Genomic DNA, 10,000 nt, shown 5'->3' with positions numbered 1-10,000 from the left:
GGCTAATAGGCACAAACATGAGAAAACAAACTTCTTTACTTTAAGCTTAGGCTGTACATGCATCTAAGTAAGTAATGTAAATTATGCAGACTGTGTTGATTATTCTGACAAAGAGGTTTTTGTAAGAGGTGCTTTAAAAGATTACTCTTTCCTGGCATTTTATCAATTGCACACTCCCATAAATAAATTATGCTGCAGATTTGAATTATTAGTCTGCTTTGCTCTTACAAATATTGAGCGGTGATTAATGACATTGCTTGTTTATAAGTGAACTATCATCAGGTTTACAATTCAATAACTTGTAGACCATATAACACACTCTGCTACCTGTTTGTACAATATAAATATGAGTCTTTAAAACTGTCACACTTTAGCAAACTATTAGTAGTCAGTCTTTCGCACAATGCAAAAAGTTTGAGAGCTAATTATTCGGTTCTGTTCTCTAAATCTGCAGTTTTATCTCCCCAGAAGAAAGTAGATCTCTGATGCAATACAAAAAAAGATCTGGGGTTCAGCTAAGCCTTGTAACTCTGCTGCAATCCATGCCTGCAAACTGATAGCTTACAGAAATAGAGCCCCCCCCCCACCCCCCGGTCCTCACCATAAAATGTGCTTTAATCAGCAGAACATCAATTAACAGTTGGAAATAAAATGTCACCTTGCCGTTTCAGGGGAGAAGACTTCCCCCCTCAAGCTTTCATTTGGAAAACTTTTAAATTCTTTCTTATGGTAATTTTCTGATTGTGCTCTATGCTAATACCATTTTCATTTACTCGGGGTGTTAATTATATTTGCAAAGTTTTCAAACTCAACAAAGCAATTAGAGCCAAATAGTTGTATCAGAAAATGTCAGTATTTAAACATGTTACTCCGGGGATCCTGTTAATCTATGTTTTGTATTAGGAAATGTTGACAGAGATTTTCTTTTTGATACAACCAAGATGGATTAATTAGAAAACACTGATTAATTAGACAGTCTGGAGAATGTAATTAAACTTTGAAGGGATGTACATACATGTTAAAGGTTTTAAAATACAATTACTTTGATAGAAACTTTGATGTATAATCTCAAATAAACATGCAATATCTCTACAAAGGGAAACCCTATTTAATTGGGAAATTCAAGCAATATGTGTCACATTACAAATGACTGATCATGAGCATATTTTCCCTTAAACTACCACAAAAATACTATTTGAAGAATGCTATATCTACATTATTTTAAATATAATACAAATGTCACGCAGATAACGTTTGTCAAAGACAAATGTCTCAGAACAATGTATTCACTTTGTCTGCAGATTTGATCCAAATAATGGCTTTTAAACTCAAAAAGCATGATGGATAGGAGGCTCTGCTGAGGTGTGATGAATGTGCAGCATATATCAGCGAGTCCTGCCTGTGTGATGATTCTCTAAAGTTAAACAACCATAAAAGGCTTGAGAACTCTGACCTTCACAATCTAACTAAGCAAAAGGAGCCAATGATGTGGAACAGACCCATCGCAGCATTCACATGATGATAAACTGCGCCCCAGCTTTGCTAAAAAATAACTGTATGTCTTCGATGACATATATAGCGCCAGCATTTCAATACGATCCCAATTTATTTTGCACTAAAATGGTTTATTGTCGGCTATAAAGCATATGCAGCAAGAGGCGGAAGGACGAGGCTGCTTCAGTGCAGCGAGTGTGTCTCAAAGGCATTTTGTTCTCTGTGCAGCTCTAGAGCACATCTCAGTGATCTGCCTCAGCTCCAACATAAGGCCGTAAAAACGATCAAAACTTATAAACCTTATCATTAGTCTGCCTCTTGTCACTCATCCCTGCCGCTTTACTCACAGTTAGCTGTTTTCGCTTCACGACTTTCTGCAAACTTGTGAAAAACTTCTATCATGAGTGGGAATTGTGGAACAACAAAAAGTAATTTGATCTCATAAGAAGTGTTTTATAACAAACCCCGCTCCACCGCCACAATGCACCACGAACAAATTCAATGAATTTACAGACGTTTAGGCTCAGAGCAGTATTTGTCACTTTATGTCAAAAAGTTATCATAGAGAATATAATGGTTGTTGTGAGGCTTGTGTGGTGATACAGGGTCATTTACCATCCTATAACATATTCAGACACTGAGCAGATAAGCGAGCGATACATCTTTCACCATGCCTGCCCTTCACACTTGTCATAGCAGCACCATAAACAGCATCCATAACAATTGAGCCCACAGAGGGAAAAGCTCCAATATGCAGAGGAGCCTGGAGCTAGGGCATACTTTGCTAAGAAATAGATCTGTTTTTCAAGTCGTTGTGAAAATATGAAAAACATTGTTCCTGTGACAAGCGATACATTCAGCAGGAATATTATTCTGCTGCAAACAGCCCTATAATGAATGAATAATGCAGTGTTTAGTGAGAGCGTTCTATTATTTGTATACTTGGTAGAGGAAATCTTCCTGGGTATGTAATTAATCATAATTAAGAAGATTTTGACAAGAGCTTGGGGACAGAGTAGACAAAGCCTCTTACTATATTCCCAGGGAGGGCACTATGAAATGATGGGAGAGGTACGCAGGCAGCTAATGAGATGTGTTTCCAGCACTGTAGGTCTTGTTATGATCTTTGGTTTCCTCTGTGTTAAGGGAGATCATGGAGGGTTACAACCGCTGGCTGGAGAAGGGAGGATGCACACCTCCTTGTTTTTCTTAACCCCCTCCTTAGATCTATTACAGTGCACTTCACAAGGCTAAGTACCATTTAATTTAGTCGCCCTCCCATATTTATCTTCTGCTCGTGATTTATGGGGTTCAAATCTATGTGTTGGAAATGTCCCTTTACTGTGTCGCTCCACAGATTTTCACACTATGTTGTATAAACAGCTCATCCTTCCTTTGATTAATCGTTAGCAGAATTTTAAATGTACGTCATGATAATTATTTACAAATTATTAAAAGTTATTTTCTGTGTATATTCTGGTGGGGGATTCTAAATAAAGCATGGCAGGAAAACATAAACAAAGGGTGAACTCTGTAAACTGTAGCTGTATGTTTGGTACATTGTCTACAATCAATCCTTTGTACACTTCATATTTGTATTTATGATTATATATCGCTCGTATTCATTTTTGTAATTACATTTTGATTTGCTCCTCTTGAATTTCCATCCTTTATCTTTCGAAATCCTTATGTTTGATACTTGTCATTTAGCACAATTTCAGGAGAAAGTCATTTTCATGTATTCCTCCCTTAAATAAAGAGACAATTCTTAAATTGTTCTGATATTTTACTGTTAAAAAATTTACAAAAACGCATTGAGCTGTTACTATTTATTACAACACTAATAATTCAGCTACATTGAAACAATCATAATCAGCTTTGGTGTTCTGGAATATGAGGTATCTTTTATACATGAAGTACAAGCAAGCTCTGTTGTACTTACAAGTCTAAGAAAGGTGCGAACACGCTCTCAGATTACACAACACTGATAAGCTGGAGTTCAGTGACCTCAACATCGAGGAAAGTTCCTGGGTGACAGCAGCTTGTCAGCACAGGCCTGACTGGCTGTGTTAAAGGTGTGGAGAGCTGACTGTTTGATGAGACACTGATTCTCTTTAAAGTCCAGAGAGTTAGAAGAAGAGGCGCCTGTGTGATGAATGACCCGGGCCCTCACCACAGCTCTCTAATTTTTCTTCTGGAACCGAACTGAGCTTGTCTGTGTCTGCGCTGCTGCTTAATTGCTCTTCACAAGCAGCGTTGGGAAAGTGGGATGACAAAGTGAGCATACCATCTGCAGCAGCTGCTAACTGCGGGCTAATGCCCCGAGAGCACGCATTCTGTCCTGACACTGGCATTTCTCACTCTGCACTGCTCCTCCGGTCAGGAGCAATAACACCTTGGGTTGAATAATTGAGACAGGCGTCATCTACAAAGAGAGCCTGCGGAGAGAGAGCCTCGGGGCAGCATCGTTCACACATGTTCTGTTTGGTTTGGATGCTGTCAATAACGAAACGGTAAAAGATCACAGAATCGATTACCAGCTTTGCGATTGTCGAGATGACAGGGAATGTGATCTAATAAGCGGAAAAGAGTGGAGATTTGTTGAGTGATCTGGAGAGCTGTCCCACTTGGCGAAGAGCTGAATTGTGTTTGATTTCATAAATAATTGCAGTCATCAGGGACACACATTGTTTTAGGCTTAACTATGTTGTTTACCCATGCCACATGTCTGAGGGAGAGACACTGTTGTGGATACACATCGCCCTCAAGGAATCTTACCAAGGGCCCACAGTTGGCAAGTGTATTAAAGGCTTTTTCCAGAGTGTGTGTATGTGGCTGTGCGTCTGCGTGTGTGTGAATCAGCGAGGAAGAGAACTTAAAAGGGGAGAGAAAAACAACATGCATCGAGTACTTGAGGTGTTTAGGCGAAGCTGTAAGCAAACACATCCGTAGCTAATGAGGCCTGGCATATGGAGGGATGATTGGAATTCATCATAGTTCACTGTTGCTGCAGTGCAGGAGTGTTACGCTCCATCACTAAGACAACCACTATAGACAACTGAAAAAAAAGCGGTCTTTTTACCCCAGTGTTAACAAATTAACCGACACTACTGTATGTGGGCCAGAAAGAAAGTTGAAAAGAAAGGTGATTGATTGTTCCCTTGTTGCCTTCCTGTCAGCTCGGTTTCTGTCAGCAGAGGATACATGAAAGATGGAAAGCATTGACGCCTCTGGCCCAAATCCCACTTTGCTCTCACAAATGTAGAAATTCTTCGAAAATAACAAAAAAGCAAGAACTTTTCCCTTCCTCATGACCCCAAGAGTTTTCAGAATAAGAAGGAAAGGGATATTACTTTTGGAAGAGGTGTGGCACTCACTTCTACATTTGTTCATCAGAGCCTTGTGAGGAAGTCTCTGTGGTGGACTGTGTGTGTGTGTGTGTGTGTGTGTGTGTGTGTGTGTGTGTGTGTGTGTGTGTGTGTGTGTGTGTGTGTGTGTGTGTGTGTGTGTACAGATGTGTACACGTGCATTCATGTGTGTGCTAAACAGAGCTGAGAGGTGGAGGCTGTGGAAGAGAGATAGCTGATTAGGAATCAGTGTTGGTGCTTCCTCTGCGTGTGTTTGGTGCCGCAGATGAAAGGGAGTGGAGGTGGAGGTGTGGGTGTAGGTGCTTCAATCTTTATCTGAGTGTCTCCCTGCACAGTGGAGGGACTGATATGTCCCTATTATGGGTGAGTGCAGCTAGTAACCCCTCAAAAACAGCAGCACAGTAAAACTGGCATGGTGCCAATTAGGATGGAACAAGAAAACATATGCCTCTTTGAAAAAAGAAAAATCCTGATGAAAGTGCGTATTGTTGTCGTAAATTAGAAGAGTACAATAGATTGTTGGGTGTTTGTGTGTAAATGTTTAATTAACCTGCTTGCCGACATCACTGCTGTGCTTTGCAGCTTAGGAATCAATCTACTTAGCAACCCATTTAACAATACACAGCCTGCCTTGTGTGACACATTCATTGGGGACAGCCGAACAGTTGTTAATGTCTTCAAATTAACAAAGCCATTAACCCAAGTGATAATGGTCTGTTCCATGTGTATGTGCAGGTTGTCCAAGGACGATAACTCTGTATAAAAGCCAGGTCTAATTTTCTTTATTGCTTCAGGTGAATTATCTGTATTTTAATGATCACAGACACATTCAAATCGGGATGCTAATGACCGAGGATGTGTTCGAACTAGCTGTATTTAATCAGGAATGAAAAACGGGGGAACTGTTGGTTATTAATGTTAATTATAATTAAAAGAGTTGTGTTTTTCCGCTGTGTCAAATTCCCATTTATTGATAACTCTCAGATCTCAGTTTTCACTAAAACAAATATTTACCCAGAATTTCAATACAGAATGTGAATGTTGTGGATACGGAAATCTTTAGACAAATCTTGATTTTAACACCCATTTAGTCCTTCATGGTTTTGTGGAACATAACAGTGAGCCGTCTGCACGCCCCCTCCCTTTTTAGCAGAGATCACAGAACACAGAGGGGGCCATGATGACCCCATCCCAAAGGAGCCCGCTGTTTTGCCTGCAAGGTAAAGAGCTGGGATGCAGAGGAGTTTTTTGATTTAATCACCGTGCTCCACAGTGCACAATGTGTACTAGGAGGAGATGGCAATTATAACGCCCGTGCCGGCCTGCTGTCCTGCCTGCGTGGTGATGCATTCCCTCGGGCGTCACAGGGAGACGGTGGCGGGGGCAACGCTACCATGAAAGAGAGCATAAATCCCCCCGCAGACACCAGGCTTATCACTCTGCACTAAGAGCCAATGACGAGCCGCATCACTGGGGCGTGCATCACTTAGTCAGTGCCTCTGTTTGAGCAGAATAAACATTTCAACACAAGGTGCAGGCTATTTTTGTGTTTTCTTTTGTGTGCGTTTTTCTGCCAATCCACGAAAATTCCAGCACCACACTGACCCAGTTTACCTTCCTGCTTCAAATCGATTTGATTACACAGCTTTGTTTACTGTGGTTTCACATGTTTCCTTAATCCTCATATTAACGCCATTCTCACAGTCCAGACTTAAAGAACCCGTTTGATTGTATTGTTTATACTGAGTGGAGAGGATACGGTATTATGATACAATATTGATATTTCCATAAATAAGTACTAGTGCCAGTTCTCCCACAAACTGCCTTCGTCAGACTTCTTCATACTGAGAGGAACTAGCTCAACAACTTTTCATATTGGATCAATCCTACAAGGAATATTGTTGTTTATTGGCAAACATCCTGACACATCATCATACACAATGAAGCGGGCATGAATAATTAATATGCTCTCATACAAAAATATTCACTCGCACTCCAATGGTGTTTACTCCCCTGCAGACATCCATACTGAGGATAACCTCTGCTGTTTAGAGGAGCTCTGCGTCTCACTTCTCTGCTGCTGAATACTGAGAAGTTACAAGAGACACAGTAACAACATAAAAGCAGCGAGAAATAGATCAGTAAATACACTGCAGCGCTGTTTAAAGAGTGGCTCGAAAACACTGCCATTGTGTTTTTGGAACCAGGAACAAAATTGTGCAGTGCAGCAGCACAGCCAAGAACTGGAGACTGCACAGAGACTCAGGCTAGAAGGTGGGTGCAGGTGACAAGAAAATTAGCTTAATATGACTTTTGGCATTTAAATAAAGAGCGTTTACACAGAGGACACATTTTTAACACACTGAAATTAAGGTTTCTTTAATAACCCATGAAACACCTTGTTTAAATATGTCATGTCACTATAGTATCTTGAGGCAGCATTAGTTGCAGTTTTCCTCTTTGTTTGCTGTGTTTGTTCAGGTTTGGCACAAGCTGTTAACATATGTTTGAATAAGGTCTGAATATAGTGGCTGTATGGCCTTCTTCCTTCAAGAACCAAATGTTACCTAAAATAATTTTCAGCCACATGAATTATGCTGTAGACAAATTACTGTTATTGTTAATATGTGTGCTACATTTGAGTACATTCATTTTAAAGTTAGTACCTCTGGTTTAGACAAAAACTAACAGACTTGCAAGTGAATGTTGTATACCTTAGTGAATGTAACCCAGTTGGGTCCTGTATGCATGTACAGCTGCATATTAAGCTGGTGACTGACTGACTGATGGAAGATGGTGCAGCCCTGGGGAGACGTCTTTGTGGGAGAAGTGACACTCCCCTTGTAACTGTCTCGGAAGTCAATGCTATCACACTGTCAAACTCAGAACTTGCTTCCCGCATTTCTTTTATTTCCCCCCATCTCTGCATTCAAAATCATTCCCACAGCCTACAGCTATGAGCGCAGACTTTTAGTGCACGTCCGCTCTAGACGGGAAGTGTGGGGGACGGGGCGCATCCTGGGCCACCCTCACCAGGGAAAGTGACAGCCTGGATAATTGGCACTAATCAAGTGACTGCTTGTATTGAGAGACTGTCGCTATCTGCACACAGAGAGGAACAAGGTTGACCCACAGAGGTAGTGCCCAAGGCCCTTACTCTCCTACAATAGATTCTGTCAATCCGCAGTGTGTAACAGTCATCATCTACCAGTCCCTCTTTGGTCAATATGCAAAAAAGAAGAAGAAGAAAGTCAGAGATAAAGAAAGAAAGAGCGAGGGGGTGGCGGTGGGAGAGGAGAGGGAGTAAGAGACGTTTCCTATTTCACATGAAAACTAGGATGTTATGGAGTGCATACTACATTATTCTTTTTTATAATTTCTCTTACAGCTATTGCTTTGAATTACAGAGGACTTTTTGTCAAGAGCGAGAAGGAGATGAATCAAAAATTCATCTGAAGAAGTTCTGCATATGGGGTGAGGCGAATATATACCTCTGGTGGAACCAACATTTGCAAAAGTTCTATCTCCTTAAGCAATTATTAGCGGTGATAGTTTGACATGTACAAGAGTTGTCAACAACTGACTTTAAACAAAGTACAAAGCAGAAGTAAACAGTGCCTTGGGCAAAATTAACTTGGGGGACTAGCCACCTCATGAATTATAAATGACCATCTATTACTGCAGTGAGTGCTACTACCAGGAGGCTTCATTCATTGGAGCAGACTAACCTATTTTCAACACATCTGAAAGTCAAGTGACAGTGAGGCGCCAAAGAATGCAGTTCAGGGGAAAATGAGGCTGTTATTTAGTAAACGAGTTGTGTAATTTCTAAATTGTACCAAACTAACCATGGAATGCCCTCGGGGGGTTTGTGTCATCTGTTATACGCGTTTGCCTACTAACTGCCATTCACTTGCAAATTAATTCCCTTCCCAGAGCACATTTTAATCCATCTAATTAGCAAAGTGGCCTATACATAAAAGCCTATGTTTTATCTTTTTAATCTTCACCTCCCTGATGCTGCCTGGAAATAATTGAAATTATGTCAACTAAGATTATATCGAGCCAGGGTGATTTTGACGAACTGGGCTTGGACTAATTTGTCCTCTTTGAAGATTCCTGTTATGAGCGCTGTTTGTTTGAATCTCGGGAGAAACAAAGTTTGAACTTAACAACAGAAAATAAAATCCACAAGTTCAGTGTTTCTCCTCTTCACATACCTTCAGAGTATTTCCTTTGTTTTAATTCTCAAGGTGGAAATGTGGTGCATTTACTGACCTGAGATGACAAAGAAGAGGGATTACAGAAGCTCCCCGATGCAGCTGTGCAGGAGCCACGAGGAATCTGGCTGGTCAACATTGATTAAAGACGGCAGCTTGTCCTAACCAGGGACTTGTGCCTGCTAGTGCCTTGTGGGCTGCGCCTCATAAAGGTGGTGAGACGTCTGGATTGGCACCTCTCTGGAAACACTGCTGTACCCACTGGAGAACAGTGAAGCCTGAACCACTGAGGTTCCCTGTAGAGCCAGTCCTACCAAAGGCTTCTTTAGACAGGGAAAATAGATGCTGAACGTCAATTAAACAGAACACTTTAGGCAGGATTTTAGAAATATTAGACTGTTTATTTTTGTCCATTTAAGAAAATGAGTCTCACCTTTTTGTTTTAGTTGACTAACGTAATCTTTATAAGGCCACATCGTGTCCAATATAATCAGAATCAGAATCAGAAACGGTTTATTACCAGGTAGGTTGACACGTACGAGGAATTTGACTTGGTGTCATGTTGCATACATAAAACTAAAACAAAAATTAAAAACATAGATAGAGAACTATTTTAAAACCCTTTCATACATGAATTATGAAAGCCTCAGTCAGAATTTTTTTACCAAGTGTTATTATTGCTCTTGGGGCATGAAAGACAATCTATTTTTTTCAAAGAGATTTTTATATGTCCACTCAGGTGGACACTATGCGTTTAGGGTTTGAACTGAAGAGATGTACATTTTGAAAAAATGATAAATAAAGATTTGCAAATTTAAAATTACATTATAGTAACATAAGTATATTGATTTACAGCCCAAAAAGATATTGCAGATGAAGTATTTTCAAGAATAACCAGGGCTAGGGGCCAATTTAAGG

This window comes from Notothenia coriiceps, unplaced genomic scaffold, assembly GCF_000735185.1.
Source record: "Notothenia coriiceps isolate Sejong01 unplaced genomic scaffold, NC01 NC01_scaffold00019759, whole genome shotgun sequence".
Classification (NCBI taxonomy): Eukaryota; Metazoa; Chordata; class Actinopteri; order Perciformes; family Nototheniidae; genus Notothenia; species Notothenia coriiceps.
This window is presented reverse-complemented; position numbering follows the sequence as displayed.